The sequence below is a fragment of the Ixodes scapularis genome, unplaced genomic scaffold (genome assembly GCF_016920785.2).
Source record: "Ixodes scapularis isolate PalLabHiFi unplaced genomic scaffold, ASM1692078v2 PGA_scaffold1__304_contigs__length_218370807, whole genome shotgun sequence".
In the NCBI taxonomy this organism is placed as follows: Eukaryota; Metazoa; Arthropoda; class Arachnida; order Ixodida; family Ixodidae; genus Ixodes; species Ixodes scapularis.
The window spans coordinates 207,385,595-207,400,098 of NW_024609846.1; positions in this window are offsets into that span (position 1 = coordinate 207,385,595).

Here is a 14,504-nt window from a genome sequence, read left to right on the forward strand (position 1 = left end):
GGAGAAGTTGACGTCAACGAGGAAAAACAACGTGGCATCATGGTGGGGGTCAAGCACACAGACAATATAGTCATCTAGAGGAAAAAGGTCCCATGCATTCTGGTGGCTTCAGAACGGCGGGGAATAGACGCAGACATCCGTGGTTCCAGTGGCTGGTCCCTATGGGCTCATATCGCTGGTGACGTTTTAATATACACAAGGAGGCAGCAAAATCTCACCTGAGTGATCTGTACTAGTTTCTTTCTAGCTTATTTTGCAGAAAAACACCGGCATCGCGCACTGTATAAAAAATGAATGCAGTCTGCAAATGCTCCAACCACTTATACTTATTGCGGCAAAACGAACACGGATAACCAACATGACTTGCTTCCTTTCTCGCTCTTCCTGTTTTTCTTCTTCTTTCACTCCGGACCACCCATGTCAGTATTTGCCGCGTTCTGTTCCCGTCCTCACCCCTGGTGCTCAGTCATTGTGCGACGGGACGTGACATCAATTTTTCCAATAAATGTATCGGGGAAATGCACCTAAGGACGGAAGAACGAACGAACTTCTGGGAGTATCGGGCTTCGGTAATAAGCATTCTATGATGCATTAAATATTAACTTCTCGAAACAACTCCTGGTTGTTTTTCAGTCACCCTGGGTACATGGGCGTGAATACCCGGAAGTGCCTTCTCGTGACGCTCCCAGTGGCAGTGTGCGCACTCAGTTTCTGTTGGATAATCCTCCTCATGGGATACCTGGAGCGATAGTGAGCACGTCTCTATTTTTCGCGCGTCTTTTTTTCTAGATATGAACGGGGAATTTACATTTATCTTCTCTCCAAAAACGCAGCGACGCTGACGAGGACGAAGACGCCCGGTATGCCATCAACCAGGTGCTAAAGCACCGGCACCATCAGCTAAAACCAATCAGGCAAGCTCCACCTGTTGAATTGCTATCAGAGGCTCAAATGCTGGGACATATTAAGGTTTGAAGGGCAGTGAGTAAGGCAATAAGTTATTCCACTTGGCTTTGAGAAAGATTTGGGAGGGGAAAAGGTACGCACACATTTTGGTGTGCGTGCCCCGTATACGCCATACTATCGTTTATCGCTAGGAAAAAATAATTCCAAGTCATTGTGCTGCGTGGTCATGTGCGCCGTCTAATATTCGGTAGAAGAGAGCAACTGCGCTTGCTCAGAACGCATTTCTTAGCCCTTCAGGCAAAGATGGCAACGCCATAAGCACAGCGCTGGTGGTTACTACTACTTGTTATTGGGGAGGAAAAAATACTGTGGTGCGGAATGTATGCTGCTGATGGTACGCGCTCAGCATACAGGCGTTCGCAAGAACGACTTTTTCATATGCCAGCTCAACGTTTGAAGGACACGCACACATAGATGAACAAAAGGGCAGACACACGTTCGTCTCTGGGTGTGTGTCCTTCAAACGTTCAGCTGGCATTTTAACAAGCCTGAACCAACTAGCTCAGCTTCAAGCCGTTGCAAGAACGGCCTCTGACGCCGCCATCTTGCTGCTGGTGGGGGTAGTTTTTCTGATAGTCAAGTATTGCTGGGGCGGTTTAATTCTCACCCAACCAGGCAGATTTCTGGCGAATACGCTTATTTTCAAGTCTTTACAACTTGATATCGCACCGGAGGCAGCACAGCTAGCGAAGCGGTTTGTCAACGTTACCCGCAGCATCTCAACCTACAAGACTCATTTCGACTTCACAAGGTCGTTTCAAGATATAAACACGGTTCCCCGAAGCCTCCGTCTCAAGCTCCTCGTCCACACAAAGAAAGGGCTCAAAATTGTGCCGCAGGCAGAGCCACGTTTGGTAAGCGCCCGAATTCACGATTGCCAGGCCACGCTAGGAAGAAAAGAACTAGACCTCTACTTCGTACGCCGGCTACTCGAGCACCCTATCCCGGACGTGTTTACGACTTTACAGGCTTTTGCCACGAATGTCACATATACAGTTTTCGATGAACGACGGGCATTTCAGGAAGAGAAGATCTGAAGGCTACCAAGAATGGATAATTCAAGCCGCGGCACCAATGACACCAACTTTGTCAAGAACCTCTCCACTAGACAACTTTCGCCATGCGAGACTGAAGTCTTGACAAAAGGCCACGAATTCAACATGACCACAGCACGGCTGCCTCTGCCAAAAATGGGCATGGCTGTGGAGGACGACATAACTCGCCTAGATTCTGGCGTCCAGTATGGAGTGCGTCTTAAAACGGTTAGCATGCTTTAGAAGCTCCCAACAACGACAGCGACACAACCTGCCTGCAGAAGACGTTACAGCGCGTCGCAAACTCCGAGAAGATACGAAGATTGTGCTTCTGCCAGCCGACAAAGGGAAGTCGACTGTCGTCCCGGACTGGTAGGTAAACGAGTAAAAGGTACGGGATCTTATTGGCAGCCACGCTTATGAAAAACTCAAGGAAGACCCAACTTCGTAGGTTCAGAGGAACTTGAGCGAAATGCTGGAAGATATTTTCAACAACTACCCAGAATCAAAGAGCCTTTACCTGTGTCTCATCTGCAGGAATGGCTTCACTCGGAAATTTTACCGCCTTCTAAATATCCACAAACCTAACGTCTCTTTATGACCCAATGCGGACTTCCTAACATCGCCACTTCAGGCGCTATTTAGTTACCTTCAACGGACTTCAACTCACCTCGTTGAAAATACATCGACCTATGCAGAAAATGCCGGTCCATTGGTCGTGCGCGCCTCGCAAATACAACTAAGCGACTGTGACACTTTCGACATGGTTTTCATCTACACAAGCGCCCCAGTTCCCCTTGCAGTTGCTGCAGTCCCGCGAAGCCCTCGAAAAAAAACAGCATCTTGAGTAGAAGAACCAACCTCAGTGTGGATGAGCTGTACCGTCTGCTCGAAGCCTGTTACGGCAGCGCATACTCAACCTCCAAAAGGGAGCTTTTCTAGCAGGTCAGTCGCACTACAATGGGTGCGGCTATCTCTGTCACGACGCCGAAACTCACAAAAGAAACAATCGAACAGAGAGCACTGATATGTTTCTCTAACACACCCAAGGTGTGCATGCGCCATGTAAATGATTGTTTCTGCATTGCCAAGATTTTGGACGCTACTATTTTTTTTTCGACACACTTTAACTCCATCAAGCCGGCCTTTCAGTTTACCGTAGAATATGCAAGACATATGGCACCTTGCCATTCCTCAATGTGCCGGAGAACCGACGAGGGAAAGATTTGAAGTCTACTGTGTACAGGAAACCAAAACACACCGGATGCTACCTCGAGTTTGAGTCCATCCACCAAACGAGTCATAAGGCGTCAGAGGTTGCGACACTCCTGCTTAGGGCAACAGCTATCTGCTCGTCGGAGGCCGATAAAAGAAAGGAGAAGGAGACCATAGTGGCATACTTTAAAAAATGGCTACTCCTTTAGCTTAATTAAACGCATCGCCCGACACCGAGGTCTTGCCAGACAAAACCAGAAGCCACTAGAAAAAAAGCAGACTCATCGAGTCGCGCGCTTTAGCGTCCCTACGTAAAGGGAACCATCGAAGCTCTGGCACAAGTACTGGGAAAAGAAAGAATTCTGTTGGCGCACAAGCCCATGTTAACACTGGGAAGGTTCATGCCAAGATCCAAAGATCGTCTGCCAAAAGAAAGAGAACAGGCTGTGGTTTACACCAGTCAATGCACAGAGTTCCTCGGAACATACACCGGCAAGGCGAAGAACTTTTCCGAGCGAGTCCGCAAACACAAGAACGACGTGCAGAAGTTCAACAGTTTGCGCAGCGCCATCGCCGAGCATTACCACACTCTAGACCATCGCATTGACTTCGCGAACGCGCACGTGATTGACACACCCAAATATCCGAAAACTGTTTTCTTAGAGTCATGGCAAATCCAGCCAGGGCCGGACAGGAAGCGCGCGCTCTCTTTCTCTTCTTACGGCCTTTGCAATCGCCCGGGAGTCAATGGCATTTTTTCTCCGTATGTAGTTCACTTCTTTGCCGCCAGGGGCGCAACCACCTCGCCCCACTTCACCCCACTCGGAAATTCTCTTCGAGCTGCTTTGCGCTGGTGTTCGAGCTTCGTAGGTTGTTGTTTTGGCAACGGTTTATTGAACTTCGCTTCGATTTAAGTCACTCTACCGACAGGCAGTGACGTCAGCAACCTGCGTCCCCCTGTGACGAAAAATCAGCTGGATATGTGCACAAGCCCTCGAGGAAGCACGTTAGGCTGTAATGTGCACTGTGCGAAATTTGTATAGACTACTACACCCTCGTCTAGAGCGGCTGACCGACTTCATGCGCTGTCGATGAAATGATGATGCAGACCGCGGCAATAGAGAGATTGGGCCTGCTTTCATTTCACGAGAGAGTACGAATTATTTATCACTTAAAGTTCCTCCACGTAGAAGGGGTTCGTCTCCTCCTGTTCTTGAGTTGCAACAAAAGTCCCGGAGTTAAAGACGAGTATAGTTTTTCCGGAATTGCATTCGCTGTCTCTACTTACTACTTTTTACTCCCGAATCTCTCGGAGATGTGCGTCCAATATTCACCGTTTTGGGCTCATCAGAAGCGTATTAGATAGTGACTGAGGGTCTATACGTAAACATCAGGTGTCAAAGGCTATAAAAATCTCGGTCGGAAGTTGCGACAGCGCTGAGATGCACTGTGAGACGTGTTCTGTGCAAATGGCAAAGGGTAGCCCTGGGGTGAGGTGACAGCGCCCCCCGCGAATTGCGGCGGGAGGTGGCGATTGCCCCAATTGCAAAGGCCGTAAGAAGAGAAAGAGAGCGCGCGCTTTCAGTCCGGCCGTGATCCAGCATACACCAGGAGCATATTCATCTGGCCTCGGTGACCTGACCAGTAAGCTTTTTTTGTTTGAAGACCAAGAGGTATGGAGCTAATGCTGCTCCGCGTGCTTTCAGTCACACTTGAAGAAGAAAACGAGCTAGTTTCGAAACGATTGGTGTCCTTGCGAGAATTTGGTTGGAGCTACATATTTTGGACTTTAATTCTCACCAAACCAGCCTGCTTTCTGCCGAATATGTTTACTTCTAAGTCCGCCCGCATTATACTTTCAGTGCTTGCCGTCCTTTTTCAAAAGCTTTTACTTTGCTTGCCTATTTAAAATGTTTGCATTATTTGTGTTCATTTCTACTGTGACTACCAGAAATACCAGGGCCGGTTTGCTGGTCAATGCGGGTATCTCTCCCGGCAGTTAACTCACCCGGAAGATGAAGTTTTTAGTTCACGTGACAGGCACCGTGGGGACAAGAAAATGAAGGTACCTAGCGTTCCAGCAAAATTGTTGCCTTTCCCTCCTTGCTTTAGAAACAACAGTCCAATCTTGCGCGCGCAAAAAAAAAAGAAGGATCAAGAGGCTTGAAATTTAAATGAAATTAACCGCATTTATGCACTCAAGAAGCGGCATTTAAAGTGAGGAAGGTCATGGTAATAGAGTATTAGAGAAAATAGGCAAGGCTTACGCCTGCTGACCTAAATCGGCTGAAACTCTACGTACTTTCTCTCCACGGAAACGGTCACGTGACCTCAAAATCCCTTTTAAAGGTGAGTTAACCACCGCGAGAGGTACCCTCATTGATAAGCAACCAGGGCTCAGAGCCTCCTTAGCCTTCGCAGAAAACGAATAAAGAAACCAAACGTCGAACGTCCCACGACGCGGGCCGTTCGACGTTCTCCGAGGAGTATCTCCGCTAAGAGAATCTCTGGAAAGCCTTCGCGGCCTTTGCAAAAAATATATAGTTGATCGGGTGTGGGGTAATATTACCTCGAGCACAAGGCCTGCGCGTTTCCTTTTCAAAACGGCATCACTGTTGGATCTCCCCACAACTCCCTAGGTAGCCCTGATGAGAGCCATCGTCTTCTGCATCATCTGCTGCTGTGGTTGTTGTAGCAGACAATAAAACAGACGCTCACGCCGCGTGTACATTGCTGTAGCAGACAAATGAAGTTATACATTTACACGGAGCGTCGAATGCATCAGTGAAAATGCCTTGCCACTGCTGTGCGAAGGGCTGCGAGGCAAATGAGCGCATGCCTAAGAACATAATACCAGTTTTTGCTTTTTGAGAGATGAACCACGGAGGCAGCAGTTTATTCAAGCGCTTCCCAAGGACAGTGTAGCGTCCCAACACTCAAAAGTGCGCATGAACATCGTGGTACTTTACGCATATTCCGCCGCAGTTTCGACAACTGCATCGCTCTACGTTACGACCACTTACTTTGAAGTGCAATGGCGAGTTTCCGGGACAACCGAGTTTCATGTGCCGTGCAGGGACCATGTCACGGAGTCGAGATTTGACCTCAAGTCACCGGGACACCCTCGTTGCGTACGAAGCGTCACAAACAGTTAGAGAATTAGCTTGGCACGTTAAATACCATGGACAGATGTGCCGTCTCAAGTGCCGCTTACGTCCAAAGCGAGAAAAAATTAGTGCTACACAGACAACAAAGTTGGAGACTTAACAAGGGCCGACGGTTGTATACTTTAACGTCTTGGAGGAGGCAGGTTGTTTCATAACAATAATTTAACATTTTTAACAGATATCGCGCTTTTTCTTTCTTTTGGCTTTCACCTGGAGACTCGGTGGTTAAACGTTTCATTGACATTTCAAGCAGCGGTGTTAAGGCGGGCTTTGTTCGTTCTTTTTATAAACCAGAGTTTCTAAAGGACATGAAAGACTCAAGCACCAAATGGTGCCGTTTGTCATGAAAAGGGTCTTATATCATAGATCATACAAAAGACAGTCTGCATACAGATACAAACGCGAGTCACTACGAGATCCGTGCTTCGAATGCCGCATGGCAATGAGTTCAAGGACAAAACTTGGCTCGTGGCATTCGAACTACGAGTATTGCGGTGACTCGTGTTTGCAGACAGCCTGTTGTATGATGTATGAATTGTTATATGTGAACGGGCATAGTTACTCGTCGGTGTATTTTTAAGTAACCTATTGGGAGTATTCACTTGACGCCATATTTGTGAGTACTGTTTAGAGCGCATGCTCAGAACGAGCTCACATCAATAGGCTGCCAAGACCGGCACTCTTGATGGTGTGGAATGCATGTTGCAAAAGAGCTGTAGTAGCTCGTCGTCAGCACGCGCTCAGCATTCGCGCACACAGCTATGGCCGACAGTGAATACTCCCTTTATAAACGGAACAAAGAAAATAATCGTCCCCACCTCGCACTCTGGCGCATGTGCAAGACATTTGCCTAGAGTCTGATGGAGATTTTACACTTCTAGTTCGAAGCGAATAAATAAATAAAAGTCCCATGCCGGTGGAACGACGAACTCAACCAAACTCTTTCATTTTGTCATTTTTTATTGGAAACATCTGGCAGAACTTCCTGCAAATAAACCTGCCTCGAGATTGAGGATACCAATATTGCTTTTTATTAAACTGAACTGTAGTCGCCTGCGTGCCGTCTTGATCGCCATTGCTTTTTACAGCGATAGCTGTTACTGGGACACGTCGTTGCTTTGCGCCATCGAGTGCGCTCCATTTTGATGCGGGCCATTTTTCGCACTCCGCCAAAACATTGCACGGGCTGCTGATGACAAGAAAACAAGCACGCGAGATAAAATGCACGGTTCTGCATGGTAGCAAGATAATATGCACAATCAGGAAAATAGTCCCCGCCGGTCAATATGGCAGTGCACTCAGATTGTTGCCCGTGTGACTTTGAATCATCACAAACAACAATTCTCGGCAGATACGCAAATAAAACAGCCCTAGAATATTACGATGCCTTCTCTATCAAACGGCAAGGTAAGACCAAGTGCGTTAGTGACCCGTCACAGACCCAATTTTATTGTCTAAGAATAGCCAGAAAGGTGGTATTAATAGTGCGTATTTGTTTCTATAAACTTTTAATTCAGAGCACTTCGTCTTGTCTACTTCCTTGTCCCTGCTTATTTAGCGCTTTTTGTTTAGCCCGTGTGACTATTTGTACCGGAGTAATGTACGAAAACATGAAAACAGTTATGTACGAAAACGAAAACGCACATTTTAGGTGTGCCAGCAGACACGTTTCTGGCGAGCTACTGCGGAACCAGAAGGAAGTCATTTATGAAGCAGTATTGTCCAAAAAGTATGTGCAAAAACTGTCAATTCTAAATCAGCAAAAGCTTATCTACAAGCAATCATTTCATTAGAATTTTGCCAATGACCAGTGTTTTCTGTGTAATAGTGGCATATTGTGCAAGAAAAAAGTTATTGACCACAAAACAAAATCTCAAAAAATCAAGGAGGAACAAGAACAAATATTACACATTGCACGAGTTCATTCAGCCCATAACCCTCGAGATTGTCGGTGGGCGCACGCAGGGAGCTTTCGCGCACTAGCATTTTTGGAGGTCAGGAGCCAACCCTGCTGAGCTGCAGGGGATCTGAAATTAATGTCTGGTTCATACATATGCGACGTTTGCGTTCATAGCAATGGGAACGACAGCAACGACGAAGTCCCTGGAAAGGAGCTTGTTATACGCAGCGTGGCTAGCAATGCAAGTAGTACCTTCGAGAAGCGATCGCGAGTTACGGTTGTACCGGTGAATTTGTTGTTGTGGTCGTTTTGATTGCTGTGGACGCCCCCGACGCAATGGCTCAAGAAAAATAACTGGATAGTGGGAAAGCGGCGTCAAGGGGGTCACCATTCTGGGTAACAAAGTGAGAGATTTCTCCTTGACCTGTCTATTCTTGGTGAGCCGGTCAAAATTCGATTATGACGGGTAGCTTTATAGAGACGTTTCTTGTATATTGAAAGTTTGATGCCCACCCATCGGGAAAACAAGCTTACATCTTTGCAGCACCACCCCATGCAGTGTCGGTGCTTGGAGGCACTGAAAAATAATTTTCCTGCTTTGAAATAGCCAAGAAGAAAAACATAATTGTAAGCAATCCGTAGACATGGACATGACTGATAAGTGGATTGAATGCACAGTGCCAAAGACGCTTCTATTGGTGAGGAACACCTTCAGTAGTATACTCCGTTCGCCCTTAAGCTGAGACTAGAAGCTCTGCCTTCAGAGCGAGTTTGTTGCCCTTGCTAACGCAAGTGTGACCGCGCAGGAACGCGCAACTAAAACGCCGTGGAAGGCAGTGAGCTCGCGCTGAAGGCGGAGCTTCTAGTCTCAGCTTAAGGGTGAACGGAGTAAATGATGCTCCATGGCGATCTCGCGGCGACTGGATTAGAACGTCCCTCTCGAAGCTTCGAAGATTTGAAGGGGCCGAAATGGCGATTGCCATAGCAACGGAGACGGATTAGCCAATCTCCTTGCGAAGTTTTGGCCGTTTGTGTGTTAGTATTTGTTTGTGTTCGGTCAACAGGCAGGGAAGGCAATGGCGCTACTTTCCCAGGATCCAGTGACTTTAGTCTGAACCAGGCATAACACCGCAAGCTGGAGCTTATGGCGTTACGCTGGTGCTTGAAACGTTTTGACTGCAGCAGTGCACGAGCTGTATAAAACGGAACAACGACTATTTGTAAACGAAGTGCAATTAGGCGATAGAAACACGAACGACCATCAACTGCTGCGAAGTACTCCCAGTCATGTGTGGCGCAAATTCGTAAACATGTCAAGTCGCATTCCTAAATATCGCTGGATTAGCAGTGCCTAGTCCTGGTTTGTTATGTTAAGGATAACGTACCCCAAACCATATCGGTCCAAAAACAAACGAAAAGCTGACGGTACTCTGCAGAACTGGTCATGGCGTGTCTGTCGGCCGCAATAAGGCGCGTGCCGCAAGCTTTAGGTAGAATTCGATGCTTCCAGAATATGTCCTAGACATTATTAAGATCCCATCCAACTGTTTTTCCACTAAATGAGCAGCCCACTATACATGCCGCAGCATCTGTTGAGCGCGTAGGAAAAACAAGCGCGAAACGAACAAATCCGGCTTCGTATTGCTAGATTCGCTTTGATCACTGTGACGTAGCTGCGACGTGGCTCATACTCTCGTCAAGCTTCGGGGCATTTGCCACTTGGGGCGGGTCGGGGACTCACTAGAAATGACGTCACGCGCAGGCCTTGTCTCCTAGCTGGTGTGGGACCGAATAGACCCGTCTGTCCTTTGCTTACTGTGCTGTGCAAAAAAAGAAAAAAAAAAACATCTTTCGTCAAAGTGCGCCTTAAAACAAGAGCGGATTCCATCCGATCGTCGTGAAGTGACTGCCGTCGGTTCTGTAATTTGGATATGGTGTGCGTTATTTTATTTATTTCTCAAATAAAACCAGTTCGGATAACGCGATACCGTGGAATACATTCAATATGTTCGATTCATTAGACTTACTATCTAAGTTGTGAGCGGGGAATACCATGACTTTCGGCTATCTCGTGTGACCAAATATTTGCAACAGTTAAAACCTTTGTAGATCGCCATAGCGGAGTGCTGGGCGGCGTGAAAGATTTGCGTAAAATCAAACAAACGCATTCATTTTGTCGCGCACACACTCCTTCAAATAGCTTATATTTGTTTTTATTTGTTTCCAGTGATGGTAAAATGTTTTCTAAAGGCCCCGGGAAATTCCGTTCGCCTAAAACACACAAGAAACAATAAAAAGCCACAACTTATCCCACACCAGTGTCAGGAATTTCGCCTACGCAGGCTGCCACAGCCCACCGACGAAAAAACCCACAGCCCAACGCAGTCGGCCAACACTGACGTACGATCTCAAAACCGGAGACCCGCACTCTAAATCGCCTGGCTCAAAACTGCCACCGGAAAGGTGTATAGAAACTTTGAGAATCTATTGGGGGTTATAATTCTGTCGACTGTTTAAAAACAGTTACAAGTGTCCATCCTTTGGATCTGCGCACTGAACTTATTTCATCCAGTGGAAAACTAGCAACGTGTAATCTCACCTCGTGTTTGCAGCCCAAGCGAGTGCCTGATCATAAGTTTGCTGGCGCTTTGGTGCATCGGCCAGAGCGGCTTCGGCCAGGCGTGGCTGTCAGAGGATCACCGGATACTGGCGTGAGTCCAAATAATTTAAAAAAAACATTGATTTTTTTTTTTAAAGCATGAAATACTCAATTGTGCATTGCCCGCTAAATTTAGCCAGAAGCTTGGCATCACGAGACCTATGCACGAATTTAATTTTTAAGCTAAATTTAGCGAGAAAATTAATGCCACGTGACCTGAAGTCATGGGACACGCATGCAAATTCAGTTTCCCCGCTAAATTTAGAGGAAAACTGATGTCAAGTGACCTAAACACAAATTCAGTTTCCCCGCTAAAGTTTTGCGGGAAAGTGGCATCATGTTGCGCCACCTGACGTCACCTAATGAATACAGCTTGGGGAAAATTGACGGCACGCGATTTAAACGTCTTCTCAGTTTCCCCGCTAAATTTAGAGGGAAAATTTCCGTCTTTACCACTAAATTTAGCGGGAAAACTCTACGTCCCGTGATCTGACGTCTGTGACCTGTTACCTGTACAATCCTTCAGTTTCCCCCATAAATTTAGCGGGAGAATTTACATCACGTGAAACACCAATTCTCTCAACAATTTCCCATAATGCATTTCATGCTTCGTAGGACTTTCAAGGTAAAGGTCGCTGCCATTTTGTTTTTCGTTGCTCTTTATTGATTAAAGGGTTCACAAATTAGTTCTTGGATTTCACTTGGCAGCGCATAGAACTGAACGATGAGGTGCGTTAAGATAGAAAATTCGCTTGTATTTTCCCGCCTCGATTCTTTTTGTATCTATACACCCCGGCATTCTCACCTTGACCGGGAGGGGAGAGGGGGGCTCGTGTGTTTTGATTACACTCTTCTGGTCAACTGCACCCCACAGGCGAAAATGCAATACAGTACTATCTTCACTCACATATTCCTTCAATGTAATACTCATAAAGCCCATATGACCCAATGGTGGCTTGTACGTGAGACGCGACTGCACTTCTGCTTTTTTATTGCTCAATCAACGCAAACACCAATGCACGATAATTTTACTTTAGATGGCTGCATTTTCCGACAACTTGCTCCTTTGTAGCAATCTATAAATTTTATTACTTTAAGGAAAGAATTCCTGGTACAATAAGATGTCATTACTATTGGCACATGTAAATTTCTGTAATTAAAATTTTACAAGAGGAAGTCTAACTGTGAGAAAAAGAGAGCCTTTATGTTTACTTCAACGGGGGTATTTATTTTTATTTCAATCGTATTTTATGGTAGGATTTGTTTATTCAAATTATCCAGTTCTAGTTAGCCTTCTTAATTTGTGAGTTTTAACTATAAGTAGCTCACCTGATAGGTTGTTAAAAACTTAGGGGCGATTTTTTTCTTTCTAGGTTATACCGCGCTGGTAGATCAACGTAGTGCATCAACGGTTCTGCCTGTTGTACTTTCCCAGCTATGCAGAGTCACACACCGCCCGGCCTACTTCAATAATTGTGCTTCTTAAAGAGACGATGCAACGAGTTTTGTACTTTCCGCAAATACCGCTTAGAACGGATTCCTGACGTTAATGACCTGTAAGACACCAGTTCGTCTTTCACCACACGCAATCCTAGTCGCAGAAACAATTAAAAACAAAAAAAAAAAACTAGGAGAGTCCACCCCCTCAACTCGCATCCAGAACAAGCGGTCACGTGATCTGGAGCCGAATATATGCCGCCAATGTTGATCATAACCAGGCGCTGGGGTCGGCAAGGCACAGGACACGCGCTGAGTTCCAGACATTGTTATGGCTCGGCTATTGTCGTCGTTGCAGCAATTGGACACGGGCCACTACCCGAATGCTTCTCGAGCTAGTAATTATCACGAGCCCAAATCGAGTTCGTACGCAATGCTCGGGTACAATCTATGAACCGCATTCAAATATCGTCACTTGGGTGTACTGCGATCCCCACGTTACGTCATCAAAATTTGAAAAAGAGAGATTGAATGAAAATGATCGATTTTCTCCTCGAAATTACACCGCAACAAAGGAGTTTCTTGGCCAGTGGCGTTGCCTGCGAGTGTCCTTGAGTCCCACTAGTCCCAGTAAGCTCGTGTAAACCGAAAAACATTCAAACTGAATATCGTTGCACCGCTCCTTTAAAGGGGCACTCAAGGACGTTTTGTAGAAGCTTGTTTTGAATGACATATCAATTTTTGGGCTTAACTAAATAAAAATGACCAGTTCTAGATGACGAGACTTCCAGTACACTCACAAAATAGAAATACAGGAGCACTATTTTCTCTTGGCGGAGGGTGGGGGGGGGGGGGGGGGGGGGGGGGGGCATCTGCGGTCTCTATTACCTCCATCAGGCTCGTTGTGCATTATATTTTTACAAAAACGTCAAAACGTCAGCTACACAAGAAAATTCATGCAGCAATTATTATTTTAATGTCATTCGACTGCGCCCCCACGTGTATACTCTAACGAGCATCAAGAGGGGCGTGTAACGATCTTCGAGTATAATTTAATAAGGAAATCGGCCACCCATGAGTGAAATCTCGGGTTTTTTTAGGGTGCTATCCCGTAGATTGAGTTATCACCAAAAACAGACAATCTCCGAATCCACTTGATTGCCCTTTAAATCTAGTGAAGAGAAGTTTAATGTTACACATGCGCCTGCGAGCTGCGGTGGCTTCGGGTGTTATAGGAGAAAGCTCTCGCGCAGCACGAGCAGCCAATCGTGATCTATGGCTGCGTTTACATGGATGCAAACGGAGAGTATCGAATCGAGATTTGACTGTTTCAACTGATAGTAGATGGTTAGAAGAGGAAGGAGTAGAGACAGGGTACGTGTGGTTGGTCCCTGTCCGATTCGATAGCCGATGATCGCATTCATGCAAACCCCGCATGTAGATAGCTTCTACTGTATATATATATATATATATATATATATATATATATATATATATATATATATATATATATATATATACACACACGTACATACATAAAAGAAACCTACCGAAATAAATGTGTAGCGGCACGCTACAGACACCAGCGAGAGAGAATATCATCACCTGCATGGAGAAGCTCGAGAAAACTCTGCCATGGGCTGCGTACTCTACATTCTACAACCGATAATTCCTTTGGCAATTTTGTAAATAGTGTAAATAATAGAAAACGGGAGACCTCCTTGCTACAAACTACCCCCCCCCCCCCCCCCCCCCCCCCCCATTTTAGCGAGGATGTCCGGGAAACGAGCGTTCAGGAGTTCCTTTGAATTGTACGCGTCGTACTGTGGTTGGAGTTGTGTGTGCTTGGACTGGCTCGAGACGTGCGAAATTTAGTCTGTCGAGTAAACTTGTGTCTTCACGTCCTTCGACGAGTACAGTGAAGTACTTGTCACTTCGTTCTAAAACTTTAAATGGTCCTTCATATGGATTCTGCAGTGATCCCTTCACGGCGTCTGCGCGCATGAACACGTCGAGCTAGCGTGACACTTCCAGGCTGAGGAAACACTTGCGAGAGTTGCGCTGTCGTGTTGGCGCAAGTCGTAGTTCCTCGAATGAGAAACTTAGACGGCTTGCGTAGTCCTCCG